The sequence below is a fragment of the Eurytemora carolleeae genome, unplaced genomic scaffold (assembly GCF_000591075.1).
Source record: "Eurytemora carolleeae unplaced genomic scaffold, Eaff_2.0 scaffold213, whole genome shotgun sequence".
In the NCBI taxonomy this organism is placed as follows: Eukaryota; Metazoa; Arthropoda; class Copepoda; order Calanoida; family Temoridae; genus Eurytemora; species Eurytemora carolleeae.
The window spans coordinates 244,826-268,003 of record NW_019396118.1 but is presented as its reverse complement, the minus strand read 5'-3'; the positions used below and the strand labels follow the sequence as shown (position 1 = coordinate 268,003).

Sequence of the window (23,178 nt, the reverse complement as noted above, 5' to 3'; positions counted from 1 at the left end):
CAAAATTGACTCGCGCATTTCTTGCTTCAGAAACGATGGAGAAATGAAGGTTACTTACATTGTATAAAAAAATACTTTAAAATCTCACTTTTGCCCTTAACTACAAAAGTTTGATTAAAACAGCTTTAATCTATACTGACATCATAATTTATAATTCAATATAAATCGATCCTATGAAAGTATAGATATTATTTTAGAAACGTTTCCATCTATATTTTTCATTCTTTGAAGCTTACACCACAGTATTAAAAGGGATTGTCTGATGAGTTCACTTAAAAAAATTACATAAATAATTTATTAACACTTGTAATATGGAAGTGTGGATATGATCGAATAGTTTACATAGTTAGAAAAGGTATCAATATTTTTCAAAAAAATGGGTTTCTAAAGGGGGGGGGGGCAAAATATTGCCAAGGGGGGCCACAACGTTTTTTTTGCGACGCTCGCAAACTGTACCCCCCCCCCCCTCCGTCTACACACATGCTCTCGTACGCCCTTGATGGTAATGGAACAGGACAGATGTAAGTATTCTGCAGAATTATTTGAAAATTGAAAGGTATAGGCTAAAGCCTAAGCATTTTAGAAGTTGAAGGAGACCTCGGAACTAAGATGTTGTCAACCAATACTTTACAGAGTATAGCTAAATGGGGTCTCTCATCGCATAATTAATGAACGTTTTAAATGATTAATTATTTATAATTCTGATAAGCATGGAGAAAAGACACTCTATATTGACTAGTGAAAACACAGTGATATTCTAGGGGCTTAAAGTCCAGTCCACTATAAATAGAGACTTTAGGGAAAAAAAACGCTCTCACGCATCAGTTTTAAATTTACGCTGGGTGATTTAATTTTTACTTAGGACTTTCATAAAAAAACATTAGCTCCATGCAAGTTTAAAAATATTTTTTCCAGTAAGGCCCTTAACTTTCAGGGTAAAATACAAAGAGAATAGAATATATATTAGAGTGGAATTTTCTAGAAAAAAGTGTAAAACGGCCATTTTGTTGTACTGTTTCCATACTGCAGGTGTAATTCACATATTTGCGCTATAAAACCTTTTGGGCCCTGAAACATCATTTTATAGTAAATCTAAAATCAATAGTAAAAGAAAACCAAATTATAAAATAGGCATGGTTTTATAATTGACCAATGATCATTTCACAAAGACTCTATGCCTTTCATTTTACAAACGATGATTTTCCGCTATAATTATAAATCATATGATGTTTTTTATTCACCTAATTAATTTTATAAAGTATATATATTGGATTCATAAAATTCGAAATTGAAATGGATAGTCTAGGGAACATACTGTATTAATGTACTCTACTGCATATAATTTGTGAACATTTACATGATTTGTACACTTCGAACTCCCTTTCAGGCTGAAAGGGACTGACAAAATTCATACCGAGGGATTTATAAATTTCACTCTAATATATATTCTATTCTCTTTGGTGAAATATGAATTCTAATTGGCATGGTAGTTTTTGATGTAGAACCTACCAAAAAGCATTTTTATCTTCTCCTCTTTCATGTCCTTAATCTTCTTTATGATGAATATTCTTCAAAACCCTGCAACTAATATGTTCCCATGGCACGTGGCGGATCATCGCGGATTTTTCATATAGGTGGGTTTGCTACTTTATAAGCTGTATGAATTTATAGTGGACAACCTTTAGGGCATAAATTAAGAAAGGTGAAAGCTGAAAGGTGGTAAAGGAAGCCTTTTATTTCATAGAGTTTGTTTATCCCAGGGCCAGAAATGAGTGGAAAACTGAAATGAAACCCAGCTAAAACCCATTATTTGATATACATCATGAATGGGCTTGTACATGGTCGGGGGNAAGGACATTAAAACCTAATAGGACACAGCATTTTAAACTAGAAATAGTTAGAAGTAAATACCTAAAACCTAATAGGACACAGCATTTTAAACTAGAAATAGTTAGAAGTAAATACCTAAAACCTAATAGGACACAGCATTTTAAACTAGAAATAGTTAGAAGTAAATACCTAAAACCTAATAGGACACAGCATTTTAAACTAGAAATAGTTAGAAGTAAATACCTAAAACCTAATAGGACACAGCATTTTAAACTAGAAATAGTTAGAAGTAAATACCTAAAACCTAATAGGACACAGCATTTTAAACTAGAAATAGTTAGAAGTAAATACCTAAAACCTAATAGGACACAGCATTTTAAACTAGAAATAGTTAGAAGTAAATACCTAAAACCTAATAGGACACAGCATTTTAAACTAGAAATAGTTAGAAGTAAATACCTAAAACCTAATAGGACACAGCATTTTAAACTAGAAATAGTTAGAAGTAAATACCTAAAACCTAATAGGACACAGCATTTTAAACTAGAAATAGTTAGAAGTAAATACCTAAAACCTAATAGGACACAGCATTTTAAACTAGAAATAGTTAGAAGTAAATACCTAAAACCTAATAGGACACAGCATTTTAAACTAGAAATAGTTAGAAGTAAATACCTAAAACCTAATAGGACACAGCATTTTAAACTAGAAATAGTTAGAAGTAAATACCTAAAACCTAATAGGACACAGCATTTTAAACTAGAAATAGTTAGAAGTAAATACCTAAAACCTCGTTCAAAAATATTGTTTTTCAAACTTTTTGTTGCTATGAATGGTAAATGTTCATTATAAGTTTTAAGTCGAACATAAGAAAATATTTGGCTTCTAAATATAAGGAATTCATATGTAGAAACAAGAACTATCTATTCCGCTGGCATGTGCGCGCGTAAATGATGCCCAGTCCTACAGTGATAACCAGAAAACTGGAGAATAGGAAGACGACATTATACATTTGATGTTGTCACAAAGCACAAAGCTTTTCTAGTAAGTTATCAAATCTCCTATTAAGTGGATGGGTCTGTTAACACTGCACATTTTTTATGCCTCATGTTCATTGGACTAAAAGTCATAACTTGTGTCTAAAAGTCGTCTTCATATTCCAGAGTTGTCTGGTTCTCACTTTAACTACCACAATAATGTTTAGGTTGATATTTCCTGGTTTGTTATAATCTCCTGCATAGTTGCAGTCTCAGGTTTTATTGTCAATTCAGCTGTTGTGGCAGTCGTAATCAAGGTAGACAAATATTTTCACTTGTTTAGATTATAAAGCTTTAATTGTATAGCTAATATTTAAATCCAAGTGAAGAATTATATAGTTAATAGGATTTCAAAAATATTTTATCCATTTATAGAATTATACCAATAAGAGGATTTCAAATTTTAAAAATGATTTTATAAATTTGACAATCAAACTGTCTGGTACAACTTCAAAATTAAAGAAAAAGCGGAGAAATTTAAATTCAATTCATTTTTTTCAAAGAGAAATGTTGGTGGATCCTAGGGATCTGGGATTTGCTTTCACACTCGCCGCTTGGATTGAGGTAACTAGAAATAATTCATATCACTCTTAGAAGATAACAGATGCCCTCATCCGTAACTAGGATTTTTTTACACAATTTTAATAGAAAAACTGGCATTTGTTGACATATATATTATACAAAGTGACATTTGTAAATAGAATTTATACAATACATATAAATTAAAAAAACATGGAAAAAAACATCAATGATGAAGATTAATTAAGTTAAAGGAATTGATTTTTTGTCACAAACATGAATTTTCTAATCCCTGAATTAGAAAATCGAGTTGTAAAATATTAGAGATTAGAAAATAAGAGTTTGGAGTTTTTCGTAATATTAAACTTTTTAGTTAGTTTGCTAAAAAATTTCAATTTTTTTCAGTAATTTTAGATTACTAAAAATTCAAGGCGCTTCGCGCCCTTCTTTCTAGGGTTTTAGGGCGCTTCGCGCCCATCTTCTATTTAAATTGTGAACATGTTCTTTTTGTTTACATTTCAAAACAAAGATGAAAAAATTTTGCGGATTTTTAAAAAAAAAATTCGCGGATTTTCAAAAATTTAAATTTTTTTACAAAATTAAAACCTCTAAAACACAAATTTTTAAAATTTCTATCATTCATAAACCTTCCCTGGGGTCCCTAGATGTCCCACAAAAAATTTGGGCCCGATCGGTTCAGCCGTTTTGACGTTTATTGGATACAAACAGACAAACAAACAAACAGACAAACAAATTTATACATAGATTAATAATTATTTTTACTTTTTCTTCAGATGAACTGCGTGTGTTAAGTTAAACCACTTCTCTAGTTAACCTCATTGGCAATAGAGAAATTTTTTGATAGCCGGACCACCTGGTTGTATTGGCGGCAAATGCTTGATTTTACAGTTCTGATAACTTGCTGAAACTAACATAATTAATGTTGGGATAGACTTGCATATTTAAAAAATAATTTTTCAAAAAATCAATTTAAATTGGATATGTACTGTATACATTAAACACACGTACAGTGTACAGTGGTTGATTTAAACAACAATTTTACACTTATCCAGTCTTTCAATAATTGTCGAGAAGGAACCTTGCTGTTTTTTCTTTTCGGAAAATGCGGAAAATTCCCCAGGATGGAGATGCTTTTGCTTCAAACCTGCCTATTCCTGAAACAAATGAAGCATGATTAAAATATTTATCTTTTTTATTGAATGTTAGATAAATGTATGAATATCACGTGGATTTAACGGTTCTGTCAATAATTCAGAAAGCTGTGACTTTTGATCACAATTTGACCCCTTATACATGATTTTATAGCCTTTTTTTTCTGAAATAATTTTTTGTTGGCGTATACATTTTGAATAAAAAAATATAAAATATATAAATCTGTAAGTTTAAAGATTGTTGAATTATAGACCAAAACATGTTTGATTTCAAATAAAAGAAACCGAATGCTTCTCTATCTGGTTAGTTCTGGGTGATATATATGAAATAATTGTTTTAATGAATTGCAAATTCCCGTTAGTAAATGCAGTTGTCAAGGAATTTGACAAGACAAGAAGGTGAAACGTGAAAAAACAACTATAGTAATAGAATGAACCAAATAGGTTAACTATACTTTACAGGGAATTTCAGGGAATTTACTATGGGTACCTAAGACCAATTTTGTAATAATTCGAATTCCCGAAAAGTATAGTTGTACTGTATCACAGTTTTATCGTCGTTTGAGATGAAAATGCGCGATTTTTTTCACAAAATCTTGACAGAGTGAGATTTTTTTTCACAAAATCTTGACAGAGTGAGATTTTTTGTTACTTAATTTTCCCACGGACCAAAGGACATTAAAACCTAATAGGACACAGCATTTTAAACTAGAAATAGTTAGAAGTAAATACCTAAAACCTTTTTTTGTGGACTATCGTTAATCTTGAATGCTTGATCTTGATATCCAATGTGGACACTTTTGAATTTGAGGATATATGCTTCAACCCGGAACTAATCGACTATCAGAATATAGTTTAAACAATTTTTAATATTGTAATGTTAACTTTATTCTTATTATTTATAGTTTTAAATATTCTTTGTTATTTTTACAATAATAAAGTTTTCTGAAACTTTCAAAAAGTTTCGCGACAAAATTTGATAATGTTCCTAAAGATTTTTTTTTGGCCATTTATGGATAATTTACCAAGGTCCAATTGAACGATTTTAAATAATGAAATAATCAAAAAAAAATAGTGAAGATATTCCAATATTTTTTTATGATATTTCTATGGTATTTCTATGGTATTTCTATGGTATTTTTATGGTATTTCTAAAACCCAATTTTAAATTTAGGATTTATGTCCTTTAGTTATTTATACAAGAATTTTTCGAAACCAAGTCCCAAAAACAATCAAATTTAAGATGAAAAGTTTTAGAGAAATACACGGATTTTTTTGAGATATAAGTGAGACCAAATCTCTTAATTCATTTCTTCCGTTTTAGAAGTTCTTTCCACTGATTTAGTAAAAGTTCTTGGAATTATTAAGATAAATTTTGGAGGACCATTTTTGAAAAATAAAACCTCGTTTTCATAGAAGCAACGGACCTTGATTAACCTTTTAATTGTCTGGAGTTGTTTGGCAGCTGGGGGTCAACTCTCGATGGTCCTATTACAGGTAACTATATCTTTGCAATTCAATGTCGGAGGCCATTAATATTTCAAATTATGATTTTTTTTAGATCAAATAATAATAGTTTAAAATATCAAAGGTTTACACCATCAGGTTGCAAAGATATAGGGGATTAGAAAATCTGAATTTACTGCAAAAACTCAGAGTTTAAGGTTTATTCCACAAGTGTTTTACATCACTATTTTTCTGATTTTTAATTACTTCCATTGGCCCAGGGAAAAAGAATATTTAAGACTACAATTTTGTAGGATATCAATGATAATGATTAATGATAATAGTTAAAACTTACTGAAGTACCAAACTTGGCCCGTTGAATTTTAGGAAAACTTAAATAAATTTCGAATTAAAAAAATTATAATTAAAAAATTAATTTTTTTCTGTAGCCCTTCATCCTTAATCGGTCAAAGTGTTAAATGGTACTGTTGTGAATTGGACTCGCAACTGTAAAACATGGTGGTCACTAGTCACGTGAAATTACAGTTACACTTTTTGTTTGTTCTGCAGTTGCTGCTTGAACACTGGAAAACAGCATTTTACCACGAGATGTGTGTTGGATTCTCATCAGCTGTCATGTTCATCACCAGTCTTAACAGACTCCTTCCAGTTGGTATTGTGGGCTTTAGGTCTTCTTTTATACTATAGCTTAAATGCCCGGCGTTGCCCGTAAAATAAAGAAAAATTTAGAATTTAAAAGAAGAAAAAAATTTGATTTTAAAAAATCTAATTTTTTAACCTATGTCAACCCAGGGTACCCATGGGTTCCCTCAAAAGAATATTTATATGATAAGGAATATATATTTCTATAAAGACATGCTGGCAATGACTTTCGAAGATTACAAGGAAAAAATTATCGTTTCCTCTTTTTGATATGTTTCATCAAAAATAATCCTTTAAAAAAATACACTATGGAATTAAATGATACTTCAATTAATGGAATGTATCATTTACTCTCAGACAAATCCCTCAGGGATTCAAGGATAAACTCGATTTGTCTGAGAGTAAATGACATTTCATTGTAAAAAATAACAAATTATTTTTATTATTTATTATTGTTTTTGAAAGGGGCGGGCTTAAAGGAAGTGACCAGCTATGTAAGGTAGTTGAACTGAGTTTGCAGTGTTGTGGAAAACTTCTTTCGGATTAATTTGAGACATATATAAACTTTTAAAGATCTGTAAATCCTGAGTTTGAGCGCAAATTCGACGTTTTTCCTTCTTTGAGGGTGGATACGTTTTCAGAATTAGTTTTTTTTAATTATTCAGATATTACAAACAGTAGTTATCGACGCATTCGTATATTGTTAATATTTCATAATATTTTTGATTTTGTTTGAATTAATTTTCGCTGACGCTGGATTTTCAAACATTCCTGGAAAATATGAAAATGTCATCTTCATTATCAAAAATCCTCGAAACAGGAATAAATGTTTTCAAAAGCAACTCTCAGATCATGAAAAATACAAAATATTATGAAATATCAACTATTTTCGAATGCGTCGAAAAATAATCGATGACTATTGTTTGTAATATCTGAATGATTTGTTTGGAATTAGATTGATTTGTTTACGATCCGAGTTGAATATTGCATCTTTCTAAATTTGTGTGGACACTACGTTCTTCAGTATTAGTCGTTTTTAACAATTTTCTCCTTATGGACGCAACAGATAGAAGTAAGATTAGTAGAGATCAAAAGCGCTTTTTATTGCATTAAGCCTATACCCCCTTTCATTTTTTCGCGAACACTCCGTTTAAGTATTAGGTTGTACAAGCAGGGTTACCCACAAAGGATGAGACTTCAGAAATTACTGCGCGGATTTCGTTATATTCGTTTTTTTCAAGTATTGTTAGTCTCCTTGTTTACTTGTTTACTTGTTGACGTGTATACTTGTTTACTTGTTTACTTGTTGACGTGTTTACTTGTTTACTTGTTTACTTGTTTACTTGTTTACTTGTTTACTTGTTTACTTGTTTACTTGTTTACTTGTTTACTTGTTTACTTGAAGAGGAACTTCTAAGGGACCATATTGATTCAAGGAAGAAGTTAGGGTTTCCACAAAATGAGTAAATCTTTTGCGCCAAATTTGCGCTATTTTCGCGCAAATTTTTTTTGCGAACTTTTGCGCTATTTTTGCGCATGAAACGCAATGAGTTTTGCGCGGTTTTGCGTTATTTTTTTTGCGCAAAACTGGAAATATTTTTTGCGAAAGTTGCACATGAAACGAAATTTTAGTTTTGTGCAATTTGCGCAAAACCGCAAGTTTTACGCAAAATGTAACTTTTTAGGCAAATTGTCAAAAACTGATATTCCAAGCTTAGAATTAAACAACTGAAGATTTATTCCATACATAAAAAAAATATTAACATACGAGTATGATAACGATTATACTACACTCAATTGGTTACTTCCAGTTACAAAAAGTTTAAATTAAGGGACCAAAATTAATAAAATAGAAATTAGAGTTTGAAACTTGGCTATATTTTAATCCTTAAAAGCTTTGCCTAATCAAGTATGAATTATATTCTTAATTTGTTTTAATCAAATTTCTGAAATCTTTTTAATCTCATATAAAATAATGCAAGAAAGTAACCAATGCCTGAAGAATCCACTTTTAGGAAATATGCATGTCCAAAACTAAAATTGTCGAGAAAATTGTGAGATTTGAACTCTTCTTAACTGTCATTGGTCAATTATGTAAAAGTGACCAAAATAGGAAGACATTAAAAAACAAGATTTTTCGAGAATTGAATTCTAAGAAACACACACCGTCCGTCACCAACCGTTTGATTTTTACGAAATGGCGGAATTGCGCAAAACTCTAGTTGCGGAATTGCGCAAAACTTGAGTTTCGCAAAAGTGGAACAGGGCAATTTTGCGTCAAATGACTTTTGCAAATAATTGCGCAAATTGTTGTTTTTTCGCGCAAAGAAAGAAAAATTTTGCGTTTCGTTCCGCAAAAATTGCGCAAAAGTTTTGCGAATGGAAACCCCAGAAGAAGTGTCAGTTTTACTAGACTTCATGCAGGGTAGGGATACTTTGCTTAGATACTTCTGTTTAAATTGTTTGACATTCCGTGCATTTTTGATGTTTTCAGGTAGTGCATTCCACTGCTGTAACCTGTACCCTACGTCTAGTGTATACCAGTAAACAACTATATTTTAGACAGAAGACTAAATCCGACATCCAGATCTTTGAATGTAGGGGATTTAGGTCGTCATTTAAATTCATCCTTGTGGATAACCCTATCCAATTTACATTTCAATTGAGGCAGGTCGTTGTTCCTAGGGAACAATCGTTATTTCGGGGTAACGAATGGAACGAAGTGGAACGGAACGAACGATTAATAAAAATAGGAACGTGCCAAGCCCTTATTACAAAACATAGTATGCATAAGGTATGTGTATGTGCTTCATAGCAGTTGGATTATGAACAAAAGGAACAAACAAATTCTACATTGGGGCATCTTAGGTAAGTTATGACAAATTGATATTCAGCAATTTCAACATTTCTATCTTTTTCTATAATTTCTATCACATTTCAGGTTTCATCACACTAATGCCAACAGGAAAAATATCAAATTCTTCTCAATATCAAACCAAATAATACTTAAGAAATTTTGCAAAAACAATACTAAGTTTACATTTGGTAAAGTTTTACCATTTTATCTGTCAATTTGTAAAAAGGTTGGACTGGTAAAAGGAAAAGTTTGAAACCATCAAGGGTGTAAAGTAAGATTAGATACTCTGGCTGCGCTCCAATGTAATAGAAATGTTGTCTTCATAGCAATGGATCCTTAAAATCCTAGATGTCACTGATTATTGATTGATTATTATTGATTTTCAGCTGTAAAAAGTAAAGACAATTCTTCCCCTCTCCACTCACCAGCAATGTTGTCACTGCATCTTCTGCCAATAATCAGTTACATCCTATGATGTTTTTAAGTCTCCATTGCTCTGAAGAACACATTTATAGTACATTAGAGGGCATCCAGAGTATCTAACATTACTTTATACAACCTTGGTACCATACAATTACAGATGAACGAACTTTTAGAATAATCAATTGCAAAGCTTTTCTTAACTTGTTTTGAAAACTTTTTTATCAAGAAATGACTCTGTAGTTCCCAATTTTTCTGTTTGATTGATTTAAATTTTCAAAACCAAGTTATTGGAGTAAATACAATTATCTTCCACAACAAGGCCATCTTCTACCAGGCATGTCTATCACCCAGGGCAAGAGCAGAGTGGCAGGTGTTAGTTTTGTATTCATTAAAATACTCAACAATTATTTTTAGTTTATTTACAGCATGATTTATGCCAATTTGTATTAAAATACAGTGGCAGAGACCAAAGTAAACAAGATCAATTACCTTGTACCTATCCGTAAATCTACATGTGCTTATCAATAACTACCCAAATCGTGTATTGCAATTAACCTAACCTATATAGGTCTATGAATAACTACGTCGAACCTATATTGTGATTAGCTTAACTATGTTTGTATATAACAACGTAAGACTTGTAACTATGTCTGTTAAACTTCATCTTTAACCTAGAACCCCAAAATATACTTAGTTGGTATTAGACTCCGCTCTGATTACAGTGTGAGAGAAATAACCATAGAGAATAGAATATATAGAGAGGAATTAAAAGAATCTCTCGGTTTGTATTTTTTCAGTCCCTTTCAGCCTGAAAGGGAGTTCAAAGTGTACAAATCATGTAAATAATCACAAATTATATGCAGTAGAGTACATTAATACAGTATGTTCCCTAGACTATCCATTTCAATTTCGAATTTTTTAAAGCTGTTAAATAAACTTTATAATTTGAATTAGGTGAATAAAAAACATCATTTGATTTATAGTTATAACGGAAAATCATCGTTAGTAAAGTGAAAGTCTATGTGAAATGATCATTGGTCAATTACTCAATTAGGAAATCAGCCTATTTCATAATTTTTTTTTTTAATATTAATTTTAGATTTTATTTTCAAAGCATTTAGTTAAAGAAAATTTTTGAACTGAAGATTCTGATTCCAAAATAATTTTTAACTGTGTTTAGACTCAAGCTACAAGTTTAACTAACCCATCAAACATGAAACATATTTAAATTTCGACCTTCTCTTCCAGAGTTTTATGGGTCCAACTGTGTAAAATGAATTTAAAATATTAAGTTTATCTCCATCCTCAATGTTGGTGGAAAAAAAGTTGAACCATATGTTGATATCTTGAATATTTCTAAAATATTGGCTTTCCCTCTTTGATTACCTGCAGGCTACAATTATAGGAATATGTTTTAACGAAAAAAAAATTTTAGATTGATTTTTATCAACATGTGCATGACAGGCTATCAAAGAATTGATTTACAGAAAATCAAATAATTTTCAAGAAAATTTTTGTATAAAATGATGTTCCAGGGCCCAAAAGGTTATATAGCACAAATATGTGAAGTACACCTGCAGTATGGAAACAGTACAACAAAATGGCCGTTTTACACTTTTTTCTAGTTAATTCCTCTCTATATATATATTCTATTCTCTATGGAAATAACATGAAATATTGAACTAGATTGGGAATCCATACAGATAAAGTCATGCCTGGATTGACACCGATAGTAAGGTATTACTGAACTGAATAGCTCTTATGCCTCGTCAACCATAATGAGAGGGAACGATCATCAATACAGATAAAGTCATGTCCAGATTAATATTGATAGTAAAGTATTTCTGGTACCGTGAGTTTATGATTGTGGGTACCTGGATTGATACAGGTCTGAGAGACTCTTATGGAGTAGGTCATTTACTACAAATTGACATTTACCATTCAAATAAAACACTTGATTAAAATTGTTTAAATGTTTGAATCATGCCAAAAACTTTAGAATTAGGAAAGAACAGAATTTAGCCAATCAACGCCAGAAAACACTGTTATCTTTAACATTATAGATTATATTAAGGTTTCAGACAATTCAGTCTCTCTAACAACCATAACGATCCATACTTTTCTGTTTTGCCACGGGACCCAATTTTCATATATATTTTATGGATTTTTGTAATTAAGTATATACTATATATATCAGATAATACAAGGTATTACACCTTAACTATTCGAACTACTATTTTATGGCTGATTAACTGATTAACTGATTAACTGATTAACTGATTAACTGATTAACTGTTGCAAAACGATGTTTAGTGGATGTTTTCTTGTTGCTAATTGTAATTCGTCTAAGTATTGTAATCTCAAAAATAAACAACTTAATAATTGATAGATTTCAGTCTAAGTATATCAAATAACCTTCTTGATGAAATCTTATAAGACTTTTAACATTATAACAGTGTGCTCGCAGAATTTTTTGATTTATTGACATAATATTTACAAGTTAAAAATTTGATAAAATTTGAAAAAGTTTATAAGATGCATAAAAACAGATAAGTTCAAAACAAGCCAAGTTTTTAAGGAAAATTTAACAAGTATAAAAGATGTAAGAAATATTGTAAGTTGAAAGCAAGAAAAATTTAGAGAGGGGGTTTCTTAGGGGAATATAAATATATAGAGATACCTGGTTGGAATAGTAGTTCTGCCTGCAGATCACAGACTGAATTTAATGTTAAAAAGTGGCCATTTTATACGGCCTGGTATTGCGTAATAATGATGGAAAACTAGTACATATTTCATGGCTTGAAGAAAAAGAACGTTCTGGAATAATATGCATATTGCATAATGATCATAAAAAATATAGGGCCTGGGAAAATAGAAATTACTTAACTCAAGCATGATCATGATTGTGGACCATTTTTTATAAAATTTTGCCAATTAAGAAATTAAGAATTAAGAAAAATAACAAGAAATATAATGATGATTTCGGACTATTAGGCCTTTTGCAGACTATTAGAGGAAAACAGGGATAATTACTGGCAAACAAGGACAGAGGGACTTTGATTTTAAATACTATTATGGATTATGGACAGACGAAAAATAGTCAAGCACTGCAGGAACTACTTACGACAGGGTTGCACAGACCTACGATTAAAGGAACTATAATAGTAAACAAATATGACTTATGGATGAATTAAAAAACTGCTGAAGTCTTTAATAGGTGACTTTATATACATATAGTGAATATGACTAAGCCAGGGACTAACAGACACTAAGAAATACATAAAAAGACACCACTCATGCAAAAGGTATAGTTGTGCCACTGCCTATGTTTAGCAAGGGTATACAAGTAATGCTAAGATTGGTGTGTACTAGTTACCAGTAAACGACGAGATATTAATGACGACCGTAAATTCATAAAATGTTATTTTATGAAGTTTGGTTGTTTGCTATGAACATTGTCGATGATGATTTAGAAAAGAAAGGAACGAAATTAAATTATGTATATTATTTATTATTCTTTCTATTATCCTCGGTCTCTCACCTTTCTATGACACACTGATAAATAAAAAGATGATTTGTTCTTTCTTTTAATATCTTATTTTGAGATAATTTCATGCCTAGGGAACCGGAGACTGGGATCTTCCACTTCTCCACCCTCTTCATCTCTTCCTCATATTCATCTACATTGCCTTCATCATACTCGTCCCCTTAGGTCAGATAATTCTTTATCATACTCGTCCTATTGGGTCAGATAATACTTCATCATACTCGTCCCATTGAGTCAGATAATACTTCATCATACTCGTCCCATTGGGTCAGATAATACTTCATCATACTCGTCCTATTGGGTCAGATAATTCTTCATCTTACTCGTCCTATTGGGTCAGGTAATTCTTCATCATACTCGTCCTATTGGGTCAGATGATACTTCATCATACTCGTCCTATTAGGCCAGTTGATACTTCATCATATTTGTCAAATTAGGTCAGATAATACGTCATCATACTCGTCCCATTGGGTCAGGTACTACTTCATCATACTCATCCCATTGGGTCAGATGATACTTTTTCATACTCTTCCCATTAGGTCAGATAATACTTCATCATACTCGTCCCATTGGGTCAGGTTATACTCCATCATACTAGTCCCCTTAGGTCAGTTGATACTTCATCATATTTGTCCAATTAGGTCAGATAATACATCATCATACTCGTCCCATTAGGTCAGATAATACATCAACATACTCGTCCCATTAGGACTGGTAATACTTCATTATACTCGTCCCATTGGGTCAGATAATACATTATCATACTCGTCCCCTTAGGTCAGATAATACTTCATCATACTCGTCCCGTTAGGTCAGATAATACATCATCATACTCGTCCTATTAGGTCAGGTAATACTTCATCATACTCGTCCCATTGGGTCAGATGATACTTCATCATACTAGTCCCATTAGGTCAGATAATACTTCATCATACTAGTCCCCTTAGGTCAGATAATACTTCATGTCCTATTAGGTCAGGTAATACTTCATCATACTCGTCCCATTGGGTCAGATGATACTTCATCATACTCGTCCCATTAGTTCAGATAATACTTCATCATACTCTTCCCATTGGGTCAGATGATAATTTATCATACTCTTCCCATTAGGACATCAGGTAATACTTCATCATACTCGTCCCATTAGGTCAGGTAATACTTCATCATACTCGTCCCATTAGGTCAGATAATACTTCATCATACTCGTCCTATTGGGTCAGGTGATACTTCATCATACTTGTCCAATTAGATCAGATGATATTTCATCATACTCGTCCCATTTGGTCAGGTGATACTTCATCATACTCGTCCCAATAGGTCAGGTGATACTTCATCATACTCGTCCCATTAGGTCAGGTGATACTTCATCATACTCATCACATTAGGTCAGATGATATTTCATCATACTCCTCCCATTAGGTCAGGTGATACTTCATCATACTCATCACATTAGGACAGGTGATACTTCATCATACTCGTCCTATTGGGTCAGATGATATTTCATCATACTCGTCCCATTAGGTAAAAGGGACAGCTCATCGGTTCAATGTTAAAGAAAGAAACGAAGCTTGGAATAGAAATTCTACAGTTTGACATATTTTGTAACCTTTATTTGCTCTCTCTAAGTAGCTCTGTTTATATATCTACTGTATTGTATGATATAAATTATAATGTCTAATTTCTGGTGAAGAATTTGGTTACACTATAATATGTAAAATAGCTGTCTTAATAAACATGAAAAGTTTTGTTTGTTAATTGTATAAAATCAATAAAAATAAAATAATTTTTTAGGATATTTGGGTATATACGTGTTTCTAAAAAGACACACCAGTAGACTGCAGGTAGTGTTGTTAATCTATATTTTCTTAATCTTTTAAAACTGTAATTGATTAAAGTTTGTTTTTATTAAACTTTGCCAATTTAGAAAAAACAACCAAAAAACGTTGTTTTTCTTTTTTGCATGTATTTTGTCTCAGGGAAAAATTTGTCATATTGTAAGAAAAGCAAATATTTGAAATAAATACTTTTTAAAACTTTTTTTTCTGACATAAAATTACCTTGAGAGAAAAAATATTCTAAATAAGATCCAGATTAACACCTCTTAACTCTGCAGGGCATATCAAAAACAGAGCGGAGCCAAAGACTAAGGTATGTAAAATCAACAGGGATATTTTAACTGGGATATTTTTAAAGAGGGGGGGGGGGGTAAAACAATTTCGGTATGAAAGCTTTCTTGACCTAAAGCGTGTTCCATTTTTCAGAATCTTACTGTTTTCTGTATCTCATTTTGTTTATTTTATTTTTTTTGTCGTTATCATTTGTCACCCTATACTCTATAGTGGAATGAGCTAGAAATACGATTTTTTTTACGTAAGAAATTTAACTGAGAAACTGTGATTTCCAATTATTGGAAATGTAGATATTTCTAGAAATGTCCAGTTACCACTTTTCATATAAATATAAATATAAATATAAATATAAATATAAATATAAATATAGTTAAATAATTTAATAATCTTCTATAGTGCAGATATTAAACATTTATGTTAAAGGGGCTGTTAACGTAAGTTCAAGTGACCGGCACCAAGCAAAGATGGCAATGCCCGATTCACAATGGTGCCCTTGACACCGCTATTGTAAAGAGCCCACAATGGAAAATAATCAGTTTTAAAAATGATAACCATATTTAACGAATTCATACTTGATCAGACAAAGTTTTCAAGGGAAAGCTGTTGTGAATCGGGCAGTGTCATTTCTATATGAAGGTCCCTTTAATGCTGAGAGTATTCAGGAAGAATGTCGTGACTTTTTGGTTCAACCTGATGATTTGGACCCTTGAGGTAATACAAATTTCAGTTCATGCCATGCTTTAAAAATTGTTCTTTTTTTGATGTTTTAAACAACATTGGCTGGGCATCATTTATCAGAAACAATTATTTTTTTAACGAACAAATGTGAGTCTCGTTTGCACACTAAACTAGAAACAGGGAGTAGTTCAAATTTATGTGATATTACTTGTACGACTTTGTGACCTTGAAGCTCCTTTTGTTTTGATTTTAAGAGTATGAGAAAGTATAAAAAAAGCAATCTTATCCGTTTGCATATTAGAAATACAAAACATTATAATCTTCAATAAAAAGAGTTATGATTGAAAACATATAAGAATTTAATAATAGCAGTATTTTACTGTTAGTTTGACCATGATTGCAGATGACAAAAATAGAACTTTAAAAGAAAATTGGGAACGAAAAAGCAGAACAATTTTAGCAAACTTACAGAACGAATGGATTAAAAAACAAATTAGAAGATTCACAGCCCGAGTTAGAAAGGAATTGAGTCTTTGCCACAAACTCTGAATTTATAATCCTTATATCTTAAGAACCCAATGTCGTAAATCTTTGATATTTCAACCTTATATTATTTGACCTATAACAGAATTCATAGTTTGAAATATCTAAGGTCTACGACATTGGAATCCAAAGATATAGAGTTTAGAAAAGCAGAGTTTGTGGCAAAGACTCAATTCCTTTAAAATTTTAATTTGTTGACCATGTATTTAATATTTCTCTTTATAACATATAAATATCACCAAAGTTACAACAAAATGTACTTGTTTCACAAAATGTAAATTTTACAAATTAAAAAATAAAATTTTTTTCTGTTTTTAGGCTACAGCAATGATCTTGGTGATAGTGAGCAGAGGGGTTTTCATAGAACGTAACACACACCAGGTATATGTATTGTTTACAGTAGTTTATCATGATGTTCAGCTTATACTAAAATTTTAAAATATATCTTATATAATAAAGCTGTTCGCTCATATATAAATATAAATTAATATGTCAGCTGGCCAAAGGGCTGGATTATTTTAATAATAATTCATTTAATATTTTAATCAAAAATTCTGAATCTGATATTATATTTACATTGCCTGTAATTTGTAATCTGCTATATTGAATAAATTATTCAAAAATTTGGAATGAAATGGCGCCACTTCTGGACTCGCCGCCATGGCGCAACTTTTACGACACCTATGACCAAAAATGACAACTCATTATTGCTTAATTTTGAATAAATTCATGTGCGAAGTAAATTTGTTGAATATTTTTTTGCGGTATTCTGGAAAACATAAAAAATTTAAAATGTTTTTAACTGTTCACAAAATATTTAGTACGTGTTTTCAAAAGTTTGACTAACGAGCATTTTTATATTTTTATTCCTGTGGAAAATTGTTCAGTTTTAATCATTTATTTTTTCATGGAAAACGATAACGTTCTTTTTATCGTTAGTTTTCTAGATTTCTGTAATTGGAAGATCCCGCCTCTAACTACTAAATAGCTTTCAACAATAAATAGATATAATTGAAAAATAATGAATACGTTATTTACTTAAAGAAAAACACACAATAGAGTGTGCGCTATATACAGGGTTACCCACAAAGGATGAAACTGTAAAACCGACCTGTGAAACTCTTTAAATTTGACGTTTTCAAGGTTAAATTAAATATTCTGCCGTAAATATAGTCTTTTAATGGCATTTTTAATGATGGTGCAAACTTTTCAGTTGCAGGGAATCTTAACTATAAGGAAAGGGACAGTGTTAATTCCGTACAGTTGTCTCTGAAGTCTCAGCCTTTGTGGGTAACCCCACGCATATAACCTCTTTTTTTTAACGTGTTCAATAGATTTAATAAGATTTTTAACACTAAGAAATATATTCAAGAAATTGCGTCTTGGTTTATTTTTATACATTCAAGATTTTTTACTTTATATTAAAAAAATCTTAATGATGAACTAGAATCATATATTCAACATTGAGAGAGACTGAAGTTTTCAATAATAATTGGAGACTACTGGAGAGTACCGAAGGGTTCTAAATTCAGTGGAGAGAAAATTATTTCTACTGGAGAGCTTTTAAATTTTTACCAAGATATAAATTCTACCGGAGGGTTTTCTATTCCACTGGAGTACAAACTATTCATATCAGGGAGCCTTGGAATTTGAACCTAAATTAATAATTCTACCGGAGGGTTTTTTAATTCATTGGAGGGATTATATTGTGTAGAAAGACAGGTTTGAATTTTTCCCCAAAGTAATTCATATATTACCAAAGCATTTTAGATGTATTTCTATACATTACTTGTCTGTCTTGGATTTTAGTTGTAAACAGGAAAATTTAAAAAAAAATTATCTACATTTTGCAGGTTTTCAGATATATCAGTAACAAAAAGCTAAAATTATTACCCAGTAGTGTTTATAATATCAATAGTTGAAAACCCAGTAAAATATAAATCACTATGGTGAAAAATTAAAACCTTTTTAGTTCACAGAGAACATTACTCCAGTGAATTAAAAAACCCTCCAATAGAATTTTGCTCTTTGTAAGAACTTAAATCCTCACCATTTTGAAATGCAATTTACTCCAGTGGAAAAGAAAACCCTCCGGTAGAATTTATATTTTGGTAAAAATTTAAAAGCTCTCCAGTAGAAATAATTTTCTCTCAACTGGATTTAGAACCCTCCGGTACTCTCCAGTAGTCTCCAATTATTAATGAAAACTTCAGTCTCTCCAACATTGAGAGGATTGGTTCGTTTGTAGGATTTTAGAACTTTAAAAGGTTCCATAATAATCTGAGATGTTAGAGAAATTTCAGAATTGTTTTTAATCTAAACACGTCTTTTCTTACACTAGGCCAAATTTTGACCTTGAGAGAAAATATCTACGAAAATATCTACGAAAATATATGCCAAAATATATACGAAAATATAAATGAAAATTTATACAAAAATATATACGAAAATATGTACGAAAATACCTACGAAAAAAATACGAAAATATATACAAAAATGTATCCGAAAATATATACGAAAATATATACAAAATATATACAAAAATATCTACGAAAATAAATACGAAAAAATATAAGAAAATATATACGAAAATATACGAAAATATAGACGAAAATATATACGAAAATATCTACGAAATTATATACGAAAATATATACATAAATATATCCGAAAATATATACGAAAATATATACAAAAATATCTACGAAAATATATACGAAAATATATACGAAAATATATACGAAAATATATATGAAAATATTTACGAAAAACGAACCAAAAAACGAATTGTTTTTTCCTTGTATAATAATTTTTATATAAAAACATTGCAAAATTTAATAAAAGCAAATCTTTACAGAATTCGTGTTTAAAAATATTGTAAAAGCGACATTTTATCAATTTGATGTGTATTTTATGTTGTTATATCAAGCAAATATAAGTTCACTGTTAAATTGCTGTGTTCCATGTTAATCACCCAATGCCCAGGATATAGATATATCTATAATCTGACGAGGGACTATTTTAAATCAAAACTCGAGTTTAAAATTCGTCTTCCAATTCCACAGTTTTCACTGAACGTTCCTGGGCATGATCGGTCTGTTTCTCTTTGTTTAGTAGATTTTGACCGAACTATTCAATTTTGTTAGCTAACGATTTGTTTGAAAATTATGATTTTTTAATAATCACGATTTTTTTTAGAATCAGGATAAAGTCATGGTATTGGTTTATCACTTTGTAACATCAGTTGTATCCCCAGCTCTCTACTTTAAAGGTATAATCCTCTAAATATCAAACATTTAATACATGCAGGTTTACACTGCCGTATTTCAAGTGACCCTCCATTCTGAGTGTGGCATGTTCGATTCGCAATGGTTCCCCTTTAAACCATTATTAAATACAGATCCAGACTGCTTTAAAAAGTTACATCAATTTTCAAGACTTGGTCACATTTTCCTTCGGTTTTATCCTTACAAACTCACTCATACTTTTATGTAGCTTTGGACATTTTTTTTATGAAGGGCCAAACATCTTTCTCTAGAATTGAGCCAATGTATCATTGACGCCCAAGGGTTTATCATTGAATCCCGAGGGGGTTTAAATTTCCATTGATTCTAATTTGTCTGAGAGTAAATGACATTCCTTTGTAAAAATAACAAATTATTTTTATCATTTATTATTATTTTTAAAAGGGGCGGGATTAAATGAAAATTGTTGCATACCAAAAAACAGCTTTTTATAAAGGAATGAGTATTTCTGCTCTCTCCTCTTTTACATGTAAGCTGGCGTGAGTAATTAATGGAAACGAAGTGGAGACATAAAATAGTTTAATCTTATTTTTATCGAATTAATAATTTGGAAGAAAACTTTTTAATTAACCCTATCCCCGCTGGGGTACTTGAAAACCAGGATACGCTGGGGGGGGGGTCAATTTGACCCCCCCCTCTAAATCCCATGTTTTATGTCCAAATATGACAAATGATACATCATTAGAAAGCTCTTGTGCTCTACTTTTAGAATCTGCAAAAAAATTTGCAAATTTGCGAAAATTGAATTTTTTATCGCAAAATCCAGTTTTATAGTAAAAATGTTTGCAAAAAAAAATTTGTCCAAAAAATGACAAATTATACATTTTTGAAAAGCCCTTGACCATGCCATTTCAAATATGCAAAAATTTTTGCAAAATTTTAAATAACCTGATTTTTAATCAAGAAAAACTAAAAATGTGCCATTTCCTTTGACAGGTTGTTTGCAAAAAATTGCAATTTTTTTCTCGCAAAACTTGTGCAATCCGTTTTCTTATGTCATAGGCTTTCCAAAAAGCTAAATTTTATCAAAATCTGACAAGTGAAAGTGGGTCAAAACAAAGATTTAGTTTGCTACAGGCAAAAGCAGTCATTCAGGCAGTGTGCCTGAGGACTCAGGCAGTTAGTATTAAAGCCCGGTTTTAGGCCTAAAGGGAGGGCTTTGGGTATGTAAGGAAAGTCAGAAAATTTCAACAGCCTCAGACCAATACTTTTTGAGTTATGTAAAAAAAACTACAGGGGGGGGGTCAAATTGACCCCCCCCCCAGCGGGAATAGGGTTAAGGCCCAATTTTATTCATTGTTCATGAAACAGAAATGCGCAAGTCACTGTAAAAAAACCCATAATTTAAATAATCAATCAAATGAAAAAATATATTTATGCTCTTGAACAGTTTCTAATGGATATTTGCAAATCAGACATCCCGCTATATAAATGAAGGCCAGAGGATCACTTGAAATTACGTGTTTTAGAGAATATGTTATAGGAATGAACAAGTAGAGACTGAAAAACAGCTTGGATTATGATATGTTTTACTTATAGTTATGATATTCGTAATTTAACCAAATATAAATTTTCATAATTGTCGTAATCTGTTTCTAAATAATGTTCAAAAATGCAAAAATGTTTTTTTTTTGTTTTTTTTCTTTTAAAATACCCCATGAATTTAAATATGGGTTGGGTTTTTTTTATTTCTGTCGTTTATTTTTTGTGAACAACCCACTTTGCTCAATTTTTTTCCTTCGTAAAAAACAATTGATTTCGTTCGTTCTCAAAAATTTCACAAAAACTATGTCCATTTCTACATAAACCTGCGTGCAAAATGAACTAAAATAAAAGCATTTTCCATCATGGATGTTCAAAGAATTTTAAATATAAGATAACTTTAAAAATTCATGTTATTTCTTTAGCCTATTTAAATTTCTTACTTTGGTGAAAAGGAATTTAATATTTGCCACAGATTTTTTAATCCCTATATCTTAATTTTTATAAGCACAGTGCAAAAATAACGGTTAAAAAACCGTTGGAACTGAAGAAAGTATTTTAACGAACTTATATTTGCTTTTACATTTTGTCTTTTATCTTTTTAATAGCTCATATACATACAGGGTGAGTCAAAAAAAGTGTGATTTGCGGAGCCTGGTGCAAAACTGTACCTTTATTGTGCAAGTCTCCTAAAAGGTTTTTTTAAAAATATTTTTTGAAAATTTGTAATTTTTGGTTCTCCGATGGCCCAAAAAAAATCCGCAAACCTTTTTTTTCTCTCAAAATCAAAAGTTCAGAAAAACAAAAATTTGTAAATAAATTATTTCTATCGAAGTCTAAAATTTTAAAAAGATTGAATCGCAGAATCGCAGAATTGTACTAAGAAAATTCGCAATTTTCAATTCTGGTCTAATTTTTACGGAAAAATAGTTTTTTCAATGGTTCTTAAGGTTTCTACTGAACAGCGGCTATTTAATACTTTAGAATATACTAAGAAAGAAGGAACTAGAGAATTTAAATGACATCATTCTATTTTCTCAAATACATACAAATGGTGAATTTAATCTGCTTAATATCTGTACCTCATGTTCACTGGACTATTCTAATTGATTCTAAAAGTCGACTTCTTATTCCAGAGTTTTCTGGTTACCACTTTATTCTGCCTCAGTAAATAAATCCTAAATGGGAGTAATACGACAATTTAAAGGGAGTGACCGGCAATATAGTACAAATTCTATAGTAAACTAATAAGTTGTTTAGAAACCAATAATTGAATAAGATTACTGATTTTCGATGATCAAAGTTAATTTTTATTTTCTCAACCTGTTCCTAAACAACTTATTAGTTTACTGTAGAATTTTGTTTACATTTTTTGTCGTTGTTATTAATTATTTTAAAAAAAAACAATTCTGAGACGTACCTACCCAAATTCATGATTTTGATCGTCAACTTTGCATTCAAACTTATTAGATAAACATCGTGGAAACATTTTATTTGTCTCAAATAAATCCTAAATAATTTGTCCATAATATTACATATTCAGTTCA

General features: G+C 30.8%; 2 long non-coding RNA genes across 3 annotated transcripts; one reads left to right on the top strand and one right to left on the bottom strand.

Annotated features, from left to right (window-relative positions):
- Positions 1–1,867: 1,867 nt before the first annotated feature.
- Positions 1,868–20,119, top strand: LOC111695459 (uncharacterized). The gene is made up of 10 exons (XR_002763875.1): positions 1,868–3,124; positions 5,975–6,055; positions 6,575–6,693; positions 9,462–10,317; positions 13,569–13,659; positions 15,286–15,335; positions 15,608–15,642; positions 16,286–16,334; positions 17,163–17,225; positions 20,043–20,119. It is a non-coding gene; the product is annotated as an uncharacterized LOC111695459 (long non-coding RNA).
- LOC111695458 (uncharacterized) lies at positions 4,372–12,650 on the bottom strand. 2 transcript variants are annotated; one of them, XR_002763874.1, is made up of 2 exons: positions 12,628–12,650; positions 4,372–4,561 (listed from the first exon to the last, which is right to left on the bottom strand). It is a non-coding gene; the product is annotated as an uncharacterized LOC111695458 (long non-coding RNA). The 2 variants fall into 2 exon arrangements; XR_002763873.1 differs by lacking the exon at positions 12,628–12,650 and adding an exon at positions 5,986–6,578.
- Positions 20,120–23,178: the final 3,059 nt, after the last annotated feature.